The sequence below is a fragment of the Choristoneura fumiferana genome, chromosome 23 (assembly GCF_025370935.1).
Source record: "Choristoneura fumiferana chromosome 23, NRCan_CFum_1, whole genome shotgun sequence".
Taxonomy (NCBI): Eukaryota; Metazoa; Arthropoda; class Insecta; order Lepidoptera; family Tortricidae; genus Choristoneura; species Choristoneura fumiferana.
Window position 1 is genome coordinate 786,913 of NC_133494.1, and position 24,363 is coordinate 811,275.

Genomic DNA, 24,363 nt, shown 5'->3' on the forward strand with positions numbered 1-24,363 from the left:
TCTATGTTTGAAAACATTAATATGTATGTATGTATCTAGAATGATCTAGATTAGGAACAATGGGAAATATGATCAGAAACGTACTGGAACTACTGACATACTCGTACAAGTGACAGGCGGAATATTTACTCAAAACACTCATTTTACAAGTTACAAGCTTTTATTTAACTTGCAATGTATGTATGTATTACGATTCTAAACTTGCAAGTTGAATTGTCGCACTTCTGGTCACTGTGGTCGGATTGACTTGAAAATTGGCATACCTATATCTGGTGACAATACAATAATCTACATATACACTAGATCTTGGTAGTCCGGCCAGGATTGTCTCCGCAGGACGGAACTCCTCAACGGTTAATGGCGTCGACTTGAAGTTATGTACGGAAATGTAGTTCGAATGACATTCCAAGTACATCCAGCAAAAAAGCTTGTATTAAAAATGTCATTTTGACAAAAACTTATTTAATACTATAATGTGAATTTAACATTAATAGGTAGTATATGTATAAGTGGTAGCAGGCTGTTTTCCGCAACTCGACGAGCCTATTTTGCGTGATTGGATAATGGAAAATTATAATATTTTATGTTTGAGATATTAACGATATATACTTACACGAGTATGATTTGTTGCTAACTGATTTAATGCTCAAGTTTACATCGCATATGCCCTACATGTAGGTCGGTATCTATCTGTATAACACCGTTGTACGATATACATACTTAAGGTATATGTACCTAACATAAAAAAATATGAAGTGTTCGTATGTCTGGGAGGCACGAGGATAACCCGAGATGATGATGGCGGTATTAATTATATGTTCAACTTTTCCGACCTCATGGTTGACGGTCCCTATATCTGCCCACTCCAATCTTTAGCGGAAGTCTAACAATAAAAATACTAAAACAATCAAGACAAACACTGATAACACAATCGCAAACGACGACCTCCATTCTGAATTTACTTTATCAGAACTATATTATTTGGATAAATTACTAGCTCAACGCTAATATGCGTATGCGCCACTGAACACGCCAAGCGAAAACCCACTCAGTATCATTAAGATAGAGTTGAAATTGCTAGAGGATTTTATAGCAGCGACGATTTTCGAAAACGGTGATATTAATGTAGGTTGAACTAACCGGTAGGAACCAGACTAGTCAATTTAGGAGCCTTACAACGGGTGGGGATTGCGACCACGGTTGTTATCAGCAGTTATCAGTTAATTAAGGACGCAGCTAAAGGCCACTGATATTTTTAAAGGAAATCATGTGGATTATAAACTTTTATGAAACGTCTGGCGATGGGTCTGGCAATAATATCCGAGTCAATTTTTATCTTACAAAAGAGAGCAATTAGAGCAATTTATAATTTGAAGACGCGTGAATCTTTAATATCTTTTTTTAAGGAAACAGGTATCCTAAACCTGCCGTCGCTTTATGTTTTTGAAATAATCATGTATGTAAGGAAGAACATATGTGATTTTCCCACTAACGTCGATAAGCTAAAGGCTACTAGAAACACAGGGAAGCTTAAAGTTACATCTTACAGACTGGCTAAAACCAAAAAGTCGTTTCTGGGAAATTGCATACGTTTTTATAATAAAATTCCAAAAAATATTATAAATGAAACAGATACAAAATTCAGATCTATTGTCAAGAAGACATTAATATCTCAGGCGTATTATAAAGTTAATGATTATATCATGAACAGGGATATTTGGAAATAATTACGATCCGCATTAGCGATCCCTTCAAATAACGAACCTACTGTGTTAAAAATAAAGTTGTGTTAAATACTTGTGATGTATACATATCATTTAATAATATTGTAAATCTGTTTAAAAAAATATACCTCGTTGAGTTTCTTGCCGTATTCTTATAAACAGAGGTTTTTCCGAACCGGTGGTAATTTTTTTTGACATTCATAAGTGCTTGTTATAGCCTAAATTGAATAAAGATATTTTGACTTTTTCAATAGCACGGTGAACAGATGGCCGTTGGGGCCGAAGAGTTCTCGAATGTAAACCGCGGATTGACAAGCGCAGCGCAGGATGTTCAGCAGCGAGATGGGCGGATGACCTTAAAGCTGCAGGTTCACAGTGGATGCAGGCTGCTTCCCACAGAAGCAAGTGGTGTCTATGGGGGCTATGTCCAACAGGAGTCATTAAAGTATTAAGTAAGCAGAATTTTAGTCATTTTTAACCACCCCTCCCCCTTGCCAGCGAAAGTCAGCAAACCCCCCCCCCTATGCTTACGTAAGCATTGGTATATCTTTTTTTAAATCAGGTTTCTTTATTAATTTGAATTGCATCTCAAAAGCTTTCGGTCTACCTCTATCTCTTTTTGCCAGTGTTCAACTCTGAATTCCATTTTATACTATGCTCCAAAATTATGTAGGTACATCTTAACGGAACGTTTTGATTTTTTTTTCTTGTTATGGAACGCTTTCTTAACCATAATCATCCGTAGTATTCCATAGAACATCTAGACTTATACCAGTTGTTATGCTTCCTAATCCTAAATACTTAATCAAATTTATTTACTTGTTCTATAGAAGTATCTTTAAGCATTATCGGGTCGTGTTCTGGTATGTAAAAACATATTGATGACAAAAAAGGAGATAGAACTAGATATAGCAGGTTGTTGTGCACACAAAATGGTGTCATCCAGCAAAAAATAACATTACAACAAAAACGGCCCTGGTTCATATTACATTATGCATTATTGCGTAATTTTGCACTTGTTTATCATAATCATCATCATCAGCTAAAAAACGTTCATTATTGTACAAAGCCTCCCCCCCCCCTCTCTTAGTACCCCACGATGAACGACAGCTTTTGAGTTTGAATGAAAAAAAAATACGATTTTGAATGGGTCGCGACTGTTGAAGTTTAAATGTTAAGTTTATGAATTAAATTGTTTTTTTTTTGGAATCTTTTTGTATTTTTTATTTCAATTCCAAAGTTTTACTTTTACTTTTACGGTCATCCCGTAAAACCGAAATTGAAATACAAACTGAAATACAGATGCACAGAAAAAACCAGACCCTCTTAATTTGATTGCTTAGAAACGATATCTCTTGTCCGGGTGAGCGGTTAGTTCCAAAGGAATGCCGAAAAAAGTTCGAGGGCTTACGGCATAGATGTCGCTAGCGTCGCTGCTTAAGTGACTAAGTAAGAAACACAAGATATAAGGTGCATAGGGAAATTCGTGTCGTTACCGTTGACCATCAGTGGTGTAGCGGTATAGCACGCGGTACGGATTACCGAGGACCTGGGTTCGATTCCCAGTGATGGTCTTATTTTTCTGTTTTTTCTGTGCATCTGTATTTCAGTTTGTATTTTTAGTTAGTTTATGATTTTTTATTTGTGATGTAGGAACTGTCACAAAAAAGAATTTGGTCGACTGCATAAACTGAAGACATTGCCAAGGTAATTTACAGAAAGTATTTAAATTAGTAATTCTACTTGTATTGAAGGACCTAATCAACGCTCTTATCGTACATAGGGGCGATTATGTACCGGCAATGAAAATATGTAGATTCTTTGTTACTATGCCACCATTTCCTAGTGGATTCAATAGTAGGTAAGTACAAATAGTAGATTGTACAACAAGAGAATAAAACGAGCCATTTTACCCAAGACAGCCACCCGAGCCGGTACGGCGAGGGTGGATAGACACGTCGAGGGGAAAATGGGTTTAATGCTCGAGTTTTACACTCTTCTTTTCACTTAGATTGCGAGGAAATGAAATAGCAACAGTAGAAACAGTAATTCAATTTCTATGTACCTTTTATTTTTTTTGCATTACTGTATTTTTTTTAGTTTTATATAAATTAAAAATTATTAAAAAAATATGTAGAAACTTTTTTGTTTGTGGCTGTTGATACCTGATTACCTTGGTCTTAAGTTGGTCTTAGACGAAGATTTTATTTTATGCACTAGAGCATAAACACGAACTTAACGAGCATGGGAAGTGAAAAACTAATTTGTGGAAGCATACTGTGAACTTCTATTGAAATTAATCAAAGTGAATTGGTGCAGAGGTATGCAGGATCCAGACCAGCAAAATGACGAAGCGGAGGCAGGATCCGATCAAATAAATTGACCAAAGGAAGCGAAGTGGAGCAGATCGGAGCGGAGGCTTGCAAAATGAATTAATCAAATTGACCTAGTTGAGTTTCGTCTCGCTCAGCGCGCCATGCAATGTCGTAGGTAGTGTAGCTAAAAGAATTTTAATCAAAATTGATTCAACACATCTCCGCTCCGCTTACCAATTTTTGAGGAGTATTTATTTAAGTCTTAATAGATTTTAATGTTATACATTAAGGACTTTTTTTGTTACTCTTATGAGTAAAACAGTGAATAGAAGTGAGAAAAAAAGAATTTGGAGTTGAGCGGTTGAACATTAGTTAATTGACTTTTAAATTTTACATTTACTTTTTGATGATTTTATCAATTAAAACTAACCTCACGTTGCCATTGCCGTCTGCTTTGCATAGATTTAGTTTATCTTAATTACGATCGAGTTCAACCTCGGTTTAGCCTCTATTTAACTCGGCATGACTTGGATGGTCGTTATGGGCTCAAAATAGCGCATGTTAATGATTCTTCGAGAGACTTCAATCTTTTTTAGGGTTCCGTACCTCAAAAGTAACAAACGGAACCCTTATAGGATCACTTTGTTGTCTGTCTATCTGCTATCAAAATGCTTTTTCTCAGGAACGCGTGGACTTATCAAGCTGAAATGAATATCAAATACTCAAGTTTACACTAACCTCTTGAAACAACGAAAAATAGTAGATTGTACAACAAGAGCATAAAACGAGTTATTTTACCCAAGACGTATATATAGCCACCCAAGCCGGTACGGCGAGGGTGGATTGACACGTCGAGGGGAAAATGGGTTTAATGCTCGAGTTTTACACTCTGCTTTTCACTTAGATTGCGAGGAAATGAAATAGCAACAGTGGAAACAATATTGTTCACTTTCCATGTGCCTTTTATTTTTCATGCAGTATTAGGTATGTAATTATATATTTTTTAGTTTATTGATTGATTTTGATTGATTTGATTAATTTTTAGTTTTATATAAATTAAAAATTATAAAAAAATATGAAGAAACTTTTTTCTTTGTGGTTGTTTAATGTTTACACCTGATTACCTTGGTCTTAGACGAAGATTTTACTTTATGCACTAGAGCATAAAAAGTTATTTTATGTCGCCTAGACACGAACTTAATGAGTATGAGAAGTGAAAATAAAATTTCTTAATCAACGGAATCAAAAGATACAGTCATTCAAAAAGGTATTTCCATTTCCAGGGGAATCAAAACCTATGGGGTACTTCCATTTATCCTATACTTTTAGCACCACCAGTAAAAAAAAGTCTAAAAATCTTATTTTATTATAATATTCGTCTGTCTATGTCAGTATGCATTTAAAATTTTGCTTAGGAGAACATTGCTAACGCTGGATATTTTATTTTTATTCGACTGGATGGCAAACGAGCAAGCGGGTCTCCTGATGGTAAGAGATCACCACCGCCCATAGACAGCTGCAACACCAGGGGGATTGCAGATGCGTTGCCAACCTAGAGGCCTAAGATGGGATACCTCAAGTGCCAGTAATTTCACCGGCTGTCTTACTCTCCACGCCGAAACACAACAGTGCAAGCACTGCTGCTTCACGGCAGGATTAGCAAGCAAGATGGTGGTAGCAATCCGGGCGGACCTTGCACAACAAGGTCCTACCACCTGCAAAATAAAATATTCATAGAAAGCTACAAATTTGTACGGAATTCCAGTGCGCGAGCCCGATTCGCACTTGGCAGGTTTTTTCTTCGAAAAATTTCACACTTGGCGCGCTTGGCAACGAGTTGTTAAAACATAACTGGTTGGATTAGTGCTGCTTCAGTGAACAGATTAAAGAGTTTAAGCGTGAATTGCACTAAGTTACTATAAGTAACTATAACCAACTAGCCTGTACCCGTGGCGTCACTCGCGCAAACCATTAGGCTTAACAATTGAATTGAAATTCCGGGATTTTGCTAAAATTAATAGCCCTCTTGTTCTGAGAGGAGGCCTGTGCCCAGCAGGGGACGTATATAGGCTGGGATGATGATGATGATGATGATGCTAAAATTAATGGAAATTCCCAAATACTACATCGTGAAATTCACTAACGTCGCAAAAAGAAATTGCGCTTCTTACTATCTCAATATATATTTATATCTATATATATATTATTAATTTTAAAGTAGTGCCAACTTCTTTGCTAATTACTTGCCATATTAGATTATTATGTATTAAATTATATTATAACATTTCAATTCTACGTGCCAACGGTTATAGTTATAACCAGAGGTCCATAGGCTGAGAGGTTGGACCCTCTTCGCGCTCACGCTCCACGCCTTTTTTGCAAGACCTGCGCACCTGCGTTTACTCAGCGTACCCCAGTCAGTACACGCTCCACCTCGGCCCTGAACCTAACCTATGTACCTTCGTCAAATCACCTAAATGGCATAAGTTTTTTTATTCATAATAGTTATTTTATCGACATTATGAATTTCAATATTGCGGAGAAGCTGATGATTAGCACGTTCGGCCCGGGCAACGATCCACTAAGCTCTTACGCTATGCCTACGCATATTCCACAGCAGTCACTTCTATGCCAGTGACACGTACTAAAAACTAAAAAGTCACAGACGTTGTGTAACTGGGGCCGAATGTATTAAAAAATATATGAATATAAAATATATTAGTAAGAGTATAAACAAGGTGTATGATTCGTGATGTTATGAATCCCGACTGACAAACGTGTGAAGCAAGCGCGGTATGACTTCCTCGTGGACTGCCTCGTCGCAGGCGACGATATTTTGGCGGGGGAGGTGAGTGTCGCTTCTTTCCGTAGTAATAGTTAGTATTCTTTGCTATTACTCACACTAAACTCACTCACTCACTCTATACTTATACTATTTATAGGTAAGTTACACACAACAGCTTGTTTGCCCAATTGCCATAGCCATTAATGAAAAATTCACACAAATGGTCTCTTTAAATATGCACTGTGCTGTTATTACTGAAGTTGTTTTTAAACCATTAATTACAGTTTGCACTTGCTCCAATATTAGCTTTATACAAGGTTCTGTGCAATTTCGAAAACATGTCATCGAGATAGAACTGAAGGTGACTTTGTCGAGCGTGGTTCAGTAGATTTGCAAATACGTAGATATTTTTAGATTTTTTTTTTACACAGAAATAGGTTTGCGTTTGTCCACTATCACGCCTGATGTTAAGCGAAGATGTGGACGAAGATGGAGCACGCTTGCCAAATAAAAGCCCATTCATCCTAGATTTGAAGACCGCCAGATTCTACAATCATCTCATCATCAGATTCTACGATCAGGGAACACAGACGCAGGCAGAGCATTCCACTCTTTAGCTATCTGGATAATAACACGGGCGAAAACAGAAATAAAATACAAACTCACAAATACATGTCATGGTTAAGGGTAAATCTATCGTAGAAAACTGAGTGAGATTTTGTAATGGATTCCTTTTGGAAGCATGGAAATTGCCACACAACTTTTTTAAGTTACAAAAAAACTGCTCCTGAAAGTGACATATGAAAGGGCTTTGAAGCCTAATTTCAGAATGTTTCCTTTTTGCTTTTGGTATTAAAATCATTATTTATGCTTAAATTGATTTTGATAATTTAAAACTTTTCTTGGATGCTACAAGTCTTGCATCAAATCCATTAACATTTGTTCATGATTCATCTAGAATAAAAACTACGACCTCAGGCTAAAGTTTATTAACGCCATTTTCCTTTATCATAAAAATACATATTGACTCAGCATTCTCTATCTTTTTAAAAATATGTAAACTCATATTGATACAGTCGGCACACGTCCATAACAACAATCAATTTCAATTGATCATTGTTTGTAAAAACATCATAAATATGCCATTAAAGAGGTCGCCACTTACCAGCAAACTTATACTGAAAACATCGTGTAGCTCCTTGTCGTACTCCATGGTTTTACGTAGACTATAGGCTTACATTATCTTCAGATACTGTGACAGAGTCTCAAGTATGTACAAGGGTTATAGTGTAGTATTTTGTCCACATGAATAGTTAACTTTGTCGTATCTACACCTGAATCAATTGTTGAATCATTCGGTTTAGGTTCCGTAGAGAGTATTTAAAGTTCTTGTGAGTCACGAGAAAGATGAAAATAGATTATTAGTTTATTGTTTCTCATAATGTTACTTGATTAAGATTGTTTTTTTTTGGAATCTTTTTGTATTTTTTATTTCAATTCCAAATTTTTACTTTTACGGTCATCCCGTAAAACCGAAATTGAAAATACAAACTGAAATATAGATGCACAGAAAAAACAGAAAAATAAGACCATCACTGGGAATCGAACCCAGGTCCTCGGTAATCCGTACCGCGTGCTATACCGCTACACCACTGATGGTCAACGGTACCGATACGAATTTCCCTATGCACCCCATATCTCAGCTTGTGTTTCTTACTTAGTCACTTAAGCAGCGACGCTAGCCAAAGGAATGCCGAAAAAGTTTGAGGGCTTACGGCATAGATGTCGCTAGCGTCGCTGCTTAAGTGACTAAGTAAGAAACACAAGCTGAGATATGGGGTGCATAGGGAAATTCGTGTCGGTACCGTTGACCATCAGTGGTGTAGCGGTATAGCACGCGGTACGGATTACCGAGGACCTGGGTTCGATTCCCAGTGATGGTCTTATTTTTCTGTTTTTTCTGTGCATCTATATTTCAGTTTGTATTTTCAATTACTTGATTAAGACTTGGAAACCCTTTATTTCATTTGTTGTATAACGACGTTAATTTTGTATCCAATTCTGAGCCGAAAAGTTTGATCACAGTTTAATTTAATTAAGACATAATATCGTACCAGTAAGTACTATGTAATAGAAGCCTCGCGTACCGAGGGTTCTTTGAGGAGCTTTTTCTTACTGGTTGTGCAGACACAAAAATATAAGATTTTCAGAGTTTTATTTAGTCCTCGATTCTTAAAAAAACTGTCCAGGTATTTTAACGAAGATAAGTTATCAAAGTTCCTCAATTATTAGCCCTATTATTTTGACTAGTAAGTAAATAATTAACAAATAGCGTTGGTTTATCAGTAGGTAGGTATATTTACAAATTACTGTCACAACATATACAAGTTATGATAAGAAGGGTCACAGACCTGGTTGCGCGGGGTCTATTATTAGACTCGGCTGTTTTGCAAATGTGTATTTTGATTAGGCGTCAGAACTTTGGCATTCTAAAGTAACCAAGTTGGCGAAGCTAACAACCGTCAAATTTGGAGGATAAAAAGTAACGTGCCTATATAAATAAATCTCTCTCTTACCAAGTACAGTCAGCAGCGGTGGATGAGCGGTTTCGATGCTCAAAATGATCTACATGCGACTCTACTGCCAAGGTAATAAGAGTGTCGAACATTCCGTGCTGTGTGCTATACCCCTACACCACCACTGAACACAAATACACAAATACAGACACAAATTTCTCCTATGCACCACATATCTCAGCTTGTTTGTTTCCTATTTAGTCACTTAAGCAGCGACACTAGCGACATCTATGTTTTAGCCCTCATCGAGAAACTTTGAACACTCCATCGGAACTAACTGCACACCCGGGCAAGAGATGTCGCTAGCAATCAAATTAAGATTGGTTTTTGGAGTCTTTTTGTATTTTTTATTTCAACTCCAAATTTTGTTACTTTTACGGTCATCCCGTAAAACCCATATCGAAAATACAAACTGAAGAAAAACCAGAAAAAGAGACCAGCGCTGGGAATCGAAAGGATTGTCGATTTGGATGGATTTTACGGGATCTGACAGTAAAAGTAACAAAATTTGGAGTTGAAATAAAAAGTACAAAAAGACTTCAAAAACCAATCTTAACAAGAGAGTGTTTAGATCATTTTGAGTACCACGTCCGCTCATCCACTTCTGCTGCTGACTGTACTTATCGAAATATTCCGGATTGAATCTAGAATTTCTCGTATAATCTAATTACGCGTCACGAAGCACAATATATTATCGCCTGTTCATTTTAATCAAAACAAACCTAATATAAAGTAGACAACAAGCAGAAACATAATTCGCAACTCTGACCGAAGCTCAGTCCTCTAAAAACAGTTTTAAATGATTGAATTAAGGTTGGAACTGTAATGCATCGGCCGGTGCAAGTGCATCCTTGTGGTAGGTCAGTGACCGCTGTTGAGCAATCGGAACAAAGTAGGTAATGTTATGATCGTGCGTGAAATAAATTATGATTGATATGCTTACCAGTTAGGGTTCTGTTTTAAAATTAAAGTACCTGGCGCGGCCTAAAACAAGCGTTTTCCCATAGATAAGACAAAGCTAGACTGACTTTTTGAAACCCTTACATACTAAATTTCATCGAAATAGTTGGAGATGTCTCCAAGATTGTGATTATACATACAAAGTGTTAATTAAATAACTGAAAACCAGAAAGTAGTGTGCTCAGAATCGAGAGTAGAATCGATTACACTATGTTTTAAATTAGGTTGTGTTTGTGTTTTTTAAATTCTTTTTTTATTGTGCCCAGTCTAAAAGTTACGACTGCAGCAAGCGCCAATTAAATATTTTAGCGAGGTTGCATACTATTTCGATAATTTAATACTGGCCGGTTTGCTGTCAATGTGTGATTTTCTTCTAAAAACGTCAAAGTGCAACTGACAAATACAAATTATGAATGTAGAGTTAGAAATGAAGTAGAATTACTGACTTAGCAAAACACACGAATATCTTTTAAAATAATGAAGGTATTCAAAAATAAATTCAATCAACTAACTTAAAATGAAAAAAAATAGGTTTTGGGGTGTCTGAGCTTTTCAGTTATTTAATTAATACGTTGTATATACACAAGAATTGCTCGTTTAAAGGTCTGATGATGAATAGATAAATATATGGGGCCACTAACCATTGTCTATAACTATAATAAGTATTTTGTTAAAAAAAAACATTTTTAAAACAAGCTTTTTGCTGACTGTACTTTTTGATGGCCGTACTTGCACTGTCATCCAAATTACATTTCCGTACCAAATTTCAAGTCGATGCTATTAACCGTTGAGGAGTTTCCGAGACGATTCTGGCTGGACCACCAGGATGTCACTCCACATTAATGTACTGTCACCAGATTAACATAAGTATACCAAATTTCAAGTCAATCCGACCACTGATAGTGGGTCAAATTCAATTTGCAAGATTTGACCCGCACATACACACATACAGACATACATACATTTCAAGCTTGTAAAAAGAGTAGCGAGGCTGACGGAAAGACAACAACAGGCTGCCTTATAATAAAATAGGCTTGTTATACTATTTTCACAGAAGCATTTTTTCTTGGTAACGAGTTTTCGTACCGAGGTTTTTCGCGATCACATTCGTACCTATTTATTCAAGTAGCAATTTTTCAGCATTTTTATTAAATAAATTATAATGTTTACGTTTATTTTCTTCGCAAATTTCAAATTCAAGTAGCAGATTTTTTTTGTCATTCTTTTTATTATTATTAGGCATTATTAGCATATTATAATTATAGCTCCGTTAGGCACGACGACGAGCGAAGATCTGCCACTCAAGCGCGGGCCGAAGCGAGCCTGCCGCGGTTAGCGGCCGGTGCAGCGCCAAAAGTTTTTTTTTTTCAAACAAAATATGTGCGAATAAAATAAACGCGAGCATTAATGCTTTATGAAAAATCGTGTTCGAGAAAAAAACGAAATAAAAGTATAATTACAATATATATAACATTGTTATACTATTGTTATGTTTACTTTCGTAATTTTCTTATTAGTAATGGCATAATCTGTCACATTTAAGTCCAGACTGAGGCCGTATTGCCTATTATTACGTTACTATATTGTAACGTTTCTGACGCTCGCGATCGCAACACGGCCTCCGGTTTTTGTAATAAATGCACAAAATTTCATCTGAATATGCACAGCCGGTGAGCCGGCTTAGCGTGAAAGAATAACAAACACACACTATTATTAACTTCCGCATTTATAATATTTATAGGACAAATACAAAAATACTACAATGTATGTTTGACAGTAACATATTTTTCCTACAGTGTGAAAAATAGTCAATATTCACTTATGCACGCTGCAAAACAAAAACAGGCTCATTAATAACAATAGTTAACGAAGTACGGCGCTGAAATGACATCTAATGGCGTAATTTATTATTTTTACACATTATTTTAACAATCGCGGTGGAGTTATTTGCGCGTAAATAGTAGATAGCCAGGGCTAACAACAATATCCAACGTTATGTGTTAACTGATCTTTGGGATGTGAAATAATGATATGATAACGTTAAATAAACATACAATTCCGACAAGGACTCAGACACGGGTCCATATTGACTCTCATAAAAATCTTATTCCTATTTTTTATTTTACTACCGATTTGTGTTCATAATAATCACTCTTCGTAATTTTTTTTCTCATACTTTTTTTGTTCGTAAATTTTTATTACTAATTTCAGAATTCATAACAGACAGGGTTCATATTTTTTTAACTCATAATGTTATTACTGAGAACATATCTCAACTCATAATGTCGTTTTTCATAATTTTTTTCTTCATAACAGACAAATATCATAATTTTCTTATTAATAATGGCATTAATAAGAAACATTTGAAGTCAATAATATTGTTTTTCATAACGGTAACTACCTATTCGTCAAATGTACTGATTGGCAATTGGCATACCTTAATTAAGCACATATTGAATGACATCTAACCTACTTTCCTAGTGGCAGTTATCCATGCTGCTATAAAAAAAACCTAACATCGAAGGCTATGGCGAGAGCTACGCTCCGCTTCGATCCCGCCCTAGCCTTCTAAACCTAAACTATCCAAGTCGCTTCTACTCCGAACCGTCTTGCTCGCTCGCTTCGCTCGCTCGCATAAATTTTGAAGTAACAATTTCCAATATAAAAATTGGCCAAATGTTATTTGACAATTTGGCGAAACATATTTCGCCGAAAAGAGAGTACACCCGTCTCTTGCGAGCATCCGTTACTCTTGCCTATTTTTTTATTGTTATCTATCCAATTTCATTTACACTAAGGATTAAAGATATATGACAATAAATATATGTATAAAGCAGATGTATGATTATTGGCATTACGAATTTCAATAATGCGGATAAATAACACCATATAACACTTATGATTAAGAACAAATATTAGTATTAACAAAATTATGAATATTGGCGTTATGAATTAGAATGATTAGGAGTTTTGATCTTTGGTATAATATAATATTATTATAATAATATAACATGAAAAACAATATTAGCAGGTGTTTTAATAGTTATAATTATGAATTCCGATGATTATGAGTTTCGATAGTTAGCATTAAAAAAAAATATGAAGAGTGATCATTATAATGTAAAATATAAAAAAAAAATCGGACTTCCGATAATAGGACTTCAAAAGTTATGTGAAAAAATGCGCACCCCTCAGACACGAGTCACAATTCTTTTGTTTTCATTCCGCGCTGTTTGTTTTATCTTATTGGTATTAGTTGCTAGACCATGCAGGTATCATCTTAGCCTGTATACACACACGCACACGCGTACACACACAAACACACACACATACACATATGTGGATGTGATTATGATTATACATTTTCTTACAGACAATATTATTTTTGATTTTTGCACACAACTTTAGCAATTGTTGCTTGGGAACTTTGACGACCAAAAATAAATCAACATTTTATTTGTTATAATGCTAAGTATAATTGTCTGAAAACTGGACTAGCAACCCTACATACCGTGTGTTTACGCTTGTTTGAAGTCCGTAGGTAATAATGATACCCGGTAATATAGTTAATTAATTTGCTTGCTTCAACTTCCTGCGGGAAGTGGGTCGCCATGCGATAAGGTTTGTAAACACCATGAAATCATGTGTTTCTATGAGTTTCAGAAGTTATTAGGCCTCTACGCTTGGATATAGTTAAGTAATACAAGTGTTTTTTTGCTAACAGTCCTTTTCAACCGACTTCAAAAAAGGAGAAGGTTCTTAATTAGTCTGTATGTTTTTTTGTGTATTTGTTACACGATAACTGACGTGGGCCGAATTTCAAATTTTTATTGTGTTCTTAAGGACATACTTCCGAGGTGGTCCCATTGACACCAAGTCAGGATCTGATGATGGGATCTTAGAGAAATCGAGGGCAACCCTCAAATTTTTAAAGCACACCTATAGCGGCATTTTTAACACCAAGTCAAGTTGAAAATACAAACTGAAATATAGATGCACAGAAAAACCAGGAAAATAAGACCAGCACTGGGAATCGAACCCAAGTCCTCGGTATTCCGTACCCGTAAAAGTAAAAATTTGGAATTGAAATAAAAAATACAAAAAGATTCCAAAAAACCAATCTTTACCAAGTAAAGTATTATTTCGTGAACTGGACCTGATGAAGAAGACCGTATAAATTTCTACTAGTTTGAAGTCGGTGTCTCAGCACGAGCCAGCAGGAGTGATTGAAGCCCAATATATAGTATGCAGGTGAGGAAGACGACTATATAGTTCCACTCCTGCTGGCTCGTGCTGAGGCCCGACTTCAAACTAGTAGACAAATATTTTCAAGGTTTTTTGAAGTCGGACCCATTTTTTGTAAAAAATTTTTGTTCACTGTACTTGCTTTATCATGACAAACCGGTCAAGAGCGAGTCACATTCGCGCACCAAGGGTTCTGTTTATTTCCAACAAATAAATTAAAAGATAAAAGAGCAGTCACTATTGACACCCATAATACAAGTAGGATCATAGATGTTTTGCCCTTTGAGGGAGTAAGCTCGTTAATAGATATAGCAGGCGCTCTTGCTACAGGGCTCTGGCAAAAGGCTGGTTTGGCAAAGGTTCAACTGTGTTGCTACTCGGGTTACATATAAAGTGCTTCCTCTGTTTTGTAATGCTTACATAGTTACCTCCAACTATAGACTTAGGTGCGTGGAATGAATAAGAAGCTTAATATAAGTACTCGCGTACTTACTTAGATAATCCGAGGAGTTTATATAGTTAGATAGTCATTAGATCAGCTGGAAGACGGTGCGGTGATCAACACCAGGGGTAAGTCAGCACGTAGTAATTTAGTATAGTGTTTGTTTACATAAATCATCATCATCATCAGCCGGAAGACGTCAACTGCTGAACAAAAGCCTCCCACTTAGAACTACAATGAACGACAACTCGCCACTTGCATCCACCGGTTGCCCGGAACTGTCACGATATCGTCAGTCCACTTAGTGGGAGGTTTACATAAATAAACCGACACAAAAGCCCTCTTATTATATAATAAATGATGTGTTTATTACTGCTCCGGGGTACCAGATGGAACGACGGGCGAACAACAGTGACCCTGTAAGAGTTCCGTTTTTGGCGATTGAGGTACAGAACCTTACAAAGAAAAATCATGTTAAGTAGCTAGTGAGTGGCCTACGGCCTCTTAAGGAGAGGGTCGTAGGTTTAACTGCGAGCTCGCACCTCTGAGGTATTTATGTGCAAAATTATGTTTGAAATTTACCTAGCATGAAACGTTTTGGCCTGCAAATTGTGGTGAACTCCAACCCAGAATGAACAGTTATAGCGTTAAAGAAAAATAAGCCTAAATGCAAACACACTCGCATATAATAACATTAGTAGTATACTCGTAGTAGGATTGGGATAGCTAAGTCCTTCAACAACATAATACGGATTCCTGCAAATTGACGGTGGAATCAATTAATTATAATTAAATCTATCAAACATCGACTCGTGTAAACATGTATTCGATTACATTCAATTTGCTGGTATTAATCACAATATCTCGATCAGCCATGTTGTGTGTCTATCCCACTCTGAAGCCCGGCAATTGTGAGATAGACATAGTCATGGTTTATTTAATTCTGCTATGTTGTATAAACAAACTAATTAGGTCATATTAAACCGCAATGAGTAATGTTAGCAGTAATTAAATTATGTTTTATTAAATTTCCTTCGAAATAATGAATGCTTTGATATAATTTCAATAAATTTGTGTTTTGATTTATAGTTAAATTGCTTTCAGTATAAAGTAGCTGATACCTAACACCAACCTAAAACCATTTGGCATACTTTTTGTAAGCTATTATCATTTAGCGGATATTTTGTATTTTCTTAATATTTTCTTAATAAAAACCTTTAGCGGATTTTTCAAATATTTATAGATCAAATTTAAAGACATTTCGAGAACGGGTGGTAGGACCTTGTGCAAGGTCCGCCCGGATTAAGACAGCCGGTGAAATTACTGGCACTTGACGTATCCCATCTTAGGCCTCTAGGTTGGCAACGCATCTGCAATACCCCTGGTGTTGCAGATGTTTATGGGCGGTGGTGTGATCTCTTACCATCGGGAGACCCACTTGCTCGTTTTCCATCCAGTCGAATATAAAAAAAAAACAGAGAAACATGTTGGGCTAAACTCGATTTAAGACCTGAATTATCCGGATAAAGTTCATTAAAAAAGTAAGTGTTAATCTTGTCAGTTAAAATAGTTTTGATCCATTTCGGATAACGGAGAGCTGGGGCTTGCACATTACCTTTACCACATAGCTGATCATGTACCACTAACATGTATGTGTTTTTTTTATGGGCAATAAATGTTTTTTCTTCCTTTCTTTTAAGTTTTTTGGAATTGATCTGCGAAACTATAACCTTTGGTGGACGAAAAATATCGTGAACCTGTAACCTGTAAAGGTGTTCTTACGCATGGGAACAAACGCCTATTTTGTTCCGAAAGGAGGCCTGTGCTCTGCAGGACGTATACAGGCCGCGATGAAGACTATCCTTAAGGAGCTCTACAACCGAACAGCCTAAACCTAGCCTTTAGAATATGAAAGAACGGCGATAAGAAGAAAAATTCTGAGAGCATCGAATAGAATTAACATTGCTAAATCGCTCTTTGAGGTTAAAAAGAGTTGTAGGATTGCAGAAAATGCCGTAGAAAAGAAGTAGAAGGTGAGAGTTTCGGCAAAAGTAGATTGATAGCAATTTGAGCGTAATGGATGGGAAGTAAGAGACATTATCGCATAGCATGTCGATGTTGATTTTAGCCGCTATTCTAAAACACTTGGACCGTATCGCATAGCCCTAATATTCATTTTAAATAAACATTGCGATATATATCGTAAACTTAGTATTTTAGCTGCGCCAATTACGCCACTGATTGGCGGTCGTTATGATTTAACTATGATTAAGTCATAAAATTATTCATTAAGTTTCATAAGAGTGTGGTTCCGAGCGGTCGTGTACAGTTCGCGCGGGATTTCATAAAATCTGGTAGACTTTAATGCTTATTTGACATGTTAATTTACATGTGATATTTGATTTTTTAAAGCCCTGTAGAAGCCTTGTTTTGTCAATTCAATCCGTCCCCCTGCGGGTTAACATATAGGTCGATTCGATTAAATGAGCGAATGAGAGTATCACATCATGTCAGCCGAAAGACGTCCACTGCTGGACATAGGCCCCCAAGGCTCTCCACTCAGACCGGTCTTGTGCTTTCCGCATTCGCGGCGATCCCGCGATCTTAGCTAGGTCGTCGCTCCATCTTTTGGAGGCCTACCGACAGCTCGTCCCCTGTCCGCGGACGCCATTCGAATACCTTCTGACCCCATCGGCTATCAGTCCTGCGAGCAATGTGCCCCCCACACTGCCATTTCAATTTCGTAATTCTTCGGGCTATGTCGGTAACATTAGTCCTACTGCGGATATCATCATTTCTGATTCTATCCCGCAGAGAAACCCCGAGCAAAATGAATGAAAGTATCTATGTGTATGTATTTGAATACACTTCACACAAATATGAAAATTTCATTCATCAGTCATTTACTTACATAAATGTCTAAGTGACATTACTTTCGTTCAATCCATTCGTGCCAGCTCTTGTGTGTATCTGTAGAAGCTGTTAGTATAAAGCTGAAAGTAAAAGCTGAAGTAAGTTATAAAGCTGAAATTCTTCATGAGTTATAACCACGTGAAAAAAGTGTTAAAACATAGAAAAATAAAGGTGAAATATTTATGTATGGAAGACGAATCGTTAGCAAGCCTCCCGCTTGGTGGACTGCGACATCGTCGTGCGACATGTCGTTCATTGTTCAACAGTGAACGTCTTCCAGCCGATGATGGTGGTGATGATACATTTTTTTTATTCGACTGGATGGCAAACGAGCAAGTGGGTCTCCTGATAGTAAGAGATCACCACTGCCCATAAACATCTGCAACACCAGGGGTATTACAGATGCGTTGCCAACCTAGAGGTCTAAGATAGGATACCTCAAGTGCCAGTAATTTCACCGGTTGTCTTACTCTCCACGCCGAAACATAACAGTGCAAGCACTGCTGCTTCACGGCAGGATTAGCGAGCAAGATGGTGGTAGCAATCCGGGCGGACCTTGCACAAGGTCCTACCACCTGCAAAAATGTAATAAAATGCCACAAAATTCAAATAATTTAAAGGGTGATCGCGGAATAGATGGAAAATAATAATCAAAATACAATTAAATATCTACGTATAACGAAAAAAATGGCAATTTGCCACTAGACTGATAAAATATTAACCCTTCCTTCATTGGCTTAAAGTAAAAAAAATATGTTATGTTTTAAACTTTCGTGATTTTCACTCATAGTCAAAATACCACAAACGAGAATTATCACGCTAAAACACACGAGTAATATTTACGTTGACGTTTCAACCAACTGAAGTGTGGTGTGTCAATTGTACTACCCGCACTTGATCCCAAAAAGTACCGGCACTCGTACTCGTATCTCGTTAGTGGTATTTTGACTATGAAAAAATATGTTAGCAAATTAAAAACCAAAAACTAAATTTAAGAATAGGAAACGACGATTACGCAATTTCTACTTAGCGGTCAATGCTACCGAAATATACTATTTATTTACCTTGAAAGATCGCTGACATATAATGACATCTCTTATGTAATTTAAGCAAGTTATATAATATGCATAAGTGCAGTTCTGCATTGTGAAACGCATCCGGATCGATGACCATTGATTGATATGTTTACACAGCCTGGTTCAAAATTGGGTTGAATCGGCATTCAATGATTTTGCAATAACCGGTAGGTAGAGCCAGCTAAGATATAAACATTCGGGAACGTTCATAATCTGAATACGAAATTGATGAATTTCAATAAATATCAATAAATAATAACATAATAATACAATGGTTTTTAAAAGCTCATACGGTGTCCCACTGCTGGGCAAAGGCCTCCCCTTTCTCCTTCCAATCGTCTCTGGCTTCGGCAAAATGTCGCCAGTCCGGCTGGCATCGCTCCAGATCGTCCCGCCACCTCCTTTTAGGACTTCCTTATGTCGCTTTTTTGAAATAATCATGTATGTTAGGGTTAGGAAGAACATAATATGTGATTTTTCCACTAACGTCGATAAGCCAAAGGCTACTAGAAACACAGGGAAGCTTAAAGTTCCATCTTACAAACTGGCTAAAACCAAAAAGTCGTTTCTGGGAAATTGCATACGTTTTTATAATAAAATTCCAAAAAATATTACCAATGAAATGGATACAAAATTCAAATCTATTGTCTAAAAGACATTAATATCTAAGGCGTATTAATAAAATTAATGATTATAAGTATCATGGACAGGGATATTTGGAAATAAGTCCGATCTGCATTGGCGATTCCTTAATTCAAATAGCGAACCTACTGTGTTAACAATGAAGTTGTGTTAAATACCTGTGATGTATAGATATGATTTAATGCATACTAATATTATAAATGCGAAAATGTGTTTGTATGTTTGTGTGTTTGTCCGTCTTTCACGCCGTAACGGAGCGACGGATCGACGTGATTTTTGGCATAGAGATAGTTTATGGGCCCGAGAGTGACATAGGCTACTTTTTATCCCGAAAAAAATGCACAGTTCCCGAGGGAACAGCGCGCGATAACCGAATACCACGCGGGCGGAGCCGCGGGCAAAAGCTAGTAATATTATAAATCTGTTTAAAAAAAAGAAGTAGGTATGTACCTCGTTGAGTTTCTTGCTGGATTCTTCTCAGCAGAGGTTATAGCCTAAATTGAATAAAGATATTTTGACTTTGACTTACCTCTGCTACAGTACCTGTTCCATGAAACGCAAGTGGTGATTAATATAATGAATTATGTTCTGATACAGATAAGAAAACCAAATACAGTTGTAATAAGGAAGCCGTTTTTACTGCACGCACATTTTTCAACCAATGAGTTATTTCTACAACATATTATCTAGAGCGGTAGCAATAAGATCTAGCCGTTAAAGATTTTATCTATCTTTTAATATGATAGATCCGTCGACGATTGGGACCAACCGACAGTCGAGTAGAAAAGACAGTAGCCATTTTAACAGAAGTCTAATGAGACTTTCATTTATTACTTTCAATCGAACTTGAACACAAGGTGTTAATTAAATAACTGAAAATCTGAAAGTAGTTTGTTTAGAATCGAGAGGGGGATTATTACACTATACTTTAAACCACTTTAAGTCCCTCTTTTACTGTGCCTGGACCAAAAGTTTTAAAATAAATAAATAGTAGTTTTGCTACTGTGTTTCGTCAGGTGAGTGGGAGATCCGGAGGCCCAACTCCGCTCCCTCTTCCCCCTCCTCCCTCCCCCTTTAGCCCCCCTTTTAGGCCGGCAACGCACCCGGAGTCCTAATAATGCTGTAAGTGTCCATGGGCGGCGGTGATCACTTACAATCAGGTGACCCGCACGCTCGTTTGCCAGCTATTTGACTAAAAAAAACAACAAGCCAATTAAATGTTTTAGCGAAGTGGCATACTATTGAGATACCTAATTTATTAGTGGCCGTTTTTCTATCAGTAAGTATTTTCTGCTAAAAACGGCAAAGCGCAAATATGGCAAGTACAAAGTAGAGTACTGTAGAGTTAGAAATTAGGTAGGTACCTACCAATAACGTTACAAGTAAACAAAAGCTTGTAAAGAGGATATAAAAAGGAGTTTCTTGCGGTTTGCTTGACATACACACAACTATCATTACAGGTTTATGTATTACATATTATAACACAAAACATGCAGTGTGGTTTTTAGGGTTCCGTAGCCAAATGGCAAAAAACGGAACCCTTATGGATGCGTCATGTCTGTCTGTCTGTCTGTCTGTCCGTCCGTATGTCACAGCCACTTTTTTCCGAAACTATAAGAACTATACTGTTGAAACTTGGTAAGTAGATGTAATCTGCGATACGCCTTAAGATTTTAGAACTGAAACTCAAAAAAATTTTTTTCATCAAACCCATACGTGTGGGGTATCTATGAATAGGTCTTTAAAAATAATATTGAGGTTTCTAATATCATTATTTTCTAAACTGAATAGTTTGCGCGAGAGACACTTCCAAAGTGGTAAAATGTGTGTCCCCCAACTTGTAACTTCTAAAATAAGAGAATGATAAAATTAATAAAAATATATGATGTAGATTACCATGCAAACTTCCACCGAAAATTGGTTTGAACGAGATCTAGTAAGTAGTTTTTTTTTAATACGTCATAAATCGCACACCGCAATTTACCTTTCATTCAATCTACTCTAATATAAAAAAAGTGTACGGAACCCTCGGTGCGCGAGTCCGACTCGCACTTGCCCGGTTTTTGTAAACTCGTTCAGAGAACAAGAGAAAAGATCAACCTCGATCGCTACCCAAGTTAAACATTCAACTTTGATTTTGAATAGTCAGGTCCTCAGGTCTGATCATTTCCAACTATAATGAAATTGTTTCTCCAACACAATGCAAAATATCTTACGAACCCTTTAACTTATCAACTTGGCCACAGAGGCCTTATCAATTGGAAGATAGGGCTCCTGCAAACTTGCAACTAAACTAATAAGGAACATCGCAAGTTTGTCGATTACCGAATGTTTGCGAAACTATTTATGGGGGTCCGGAGCAGGCGGGATGGCTGATAGTGAGGTCTTTGGACCGTGAGTAATTCTGGGTGGTAATTATCGAATTTAATCTAGATTAACGTACATAAACAAGGCTCTCTGACGTACAAAATATACTTAACACTTTACTTTTATTTATGTAAACTTTTTGTTTTTCCTTTTTGTACAATAAAGAGTATAAACAAACAAACAAACAAACAAAATATAGCGAAATGGAGGCTGATGAGAGGTCTGTTTGACATTACAGTGGTGAGATTGGGTCATCTTACTTACTACTGGTATATATTATAAATACGCAAGTTTGTGAGTATATGGGATGTTTCTCCATCACAAAGCTGCACATCTGGAATAACACATAGGATTTTTTTTTAATATAACGGGACAATTAACACCAATTAACCTAGTCCCAAAGTAAGCTTATAGCAAAGTTTGTGTTATGGGTACTAAGCAACGGATAAATATAATTATTTAGATAGATACATACTTAAATACATATTAAACACCCAAGACCCGAGAACAAACATTCGTATTTTTCATACAAATATCTGCCCCGACACGGGAATCGAACCCGGGACCTCAAGCTTCGTAGTCAGGTTCTCTAACCACTAGGCCATCTGGTCGTCAAATGCCCTTTTATGTATGTAAACTCTTTATTGTACAAAATAAGTAACAAACACAATTGAGAGACATAGTTACTTGTTTTAATTTTAATTATTGTGTTTGTGTTGGTACTCTGTAATTTGCCAAGTGCGAATAAATATTTATATTTTTTACATTGAGGTATAAGTACAGCCGAGTTCATAAATTTGCGTTAACGGCATAGAGTCGTGTTCAGATATTTTTGATAAAATTTTTGTTCAAGTTTATGAACTCAACTGTTATAAAATCTGGCAATCTCAACAGATGGGTTAATCGTGCCAGTGTTTTTTGCAACGTTAATGAAATAAACAATATAATATTTAGGAAGCCGTGGTGGCCTAGTGGTTTGACCTATCGCCTCTCAAGCAGAGGTCGTGGGTTCGAACCCCGGCTCGCACCTCTTAGTTTTTCGAAATTTATGTGCGGAATTACATTTGAAATTTACCACGAGCTTTGCGGTGAAGGAAAACATCGTGAGGAAACCTGCACAAACCTGCGAAGCGATTCGATGGTGCGTGCGAAGTTCCCAATCCGCATGGGCCGCGTGGGAACTATGGCCAAGCCTCTTGTTCTGAGAGGAGGCCTGTGCCCAGCAATGGGACGTATATAGGCTGGGATGATGATGATGATTATTTAGGAATGAGAATTAAGAAATGTGTTGGATCCCAGTACCAGATCTTCCTGTTGTTAACTTTGCATTCTTGTTTCAGTGTTGTCTACTAACACTGCATGTATTTTTGAGTTCAGCTATTGCATACCGACATAACTTATTATACTACTATACTTTACACTAATGAGTAAAATACCCTATGAATGAAATACAAACATGTCACTAATGGACCCGCTGGGCCCGCGTGGGAACTATGGCCTAAGTCCTCTTGTTCTGAGAGGAGGCCTGTGCCCAGCAGTGGGACGTATATAGGCTGGGATGGTATATCAATAATACAACGAGTTGTATCGAATATTTCACAACATCTGTTCAGTTATTTAATATCATCATCATCATCATCTCAGCCTATATATGTCCCACTGCTGGGCACAGGCCTCCTCTCAGAACAAGAGGGCTTGGGCCATAGTTCCCACGCGGGCCCAGTGCGGATTGGGAACTTCACACGCACCATTGAATTGCTTCGCAGGTTTGTGCAGGTTTCCTCGCGATGTTTTCCTTCACCGCAAAGCTCGTGGTAAACTTGAAATGTAATTCCGCACATGAATTTCGAAAAATCCAGAGGTGCGAGCCGGGGTTTGAAGTCACGACCCTCTGCTTGAGAGGCGATAGGTCAAACCACTAGGCCACCACGGCTTATTTAATATAGGTAGTACAAAATATTCACCCACCTTAAATCTGTCCGTCCAAAACCGAAGGTATCTTTAGCTCACCTTATCCTGACAATGACCCTCGGAGATCGCAGCAACAGATACGGGTCTCGCATTAGCTGGCTTAGTCATTTGTGGGTAAAAGCCCCCAGGACGGCCGTTAGGGGGTCATTAAAACTGAGTTTGTACTCGGGTAGCATATTTGCGAGAATTTAGTCGCTTTGTTGTGTATCTCTTTCTTACCCGTGTATCTTTCTTGCCTTCACTTCGATATTTCTGGAAAATTTCAGGTGTTAGTTTATCTGAACGCTCGTGTTAAGAATTTCATCGGGTATTTTTAAAATAAAATTTAAAAAAGTTGTTGGTATGTC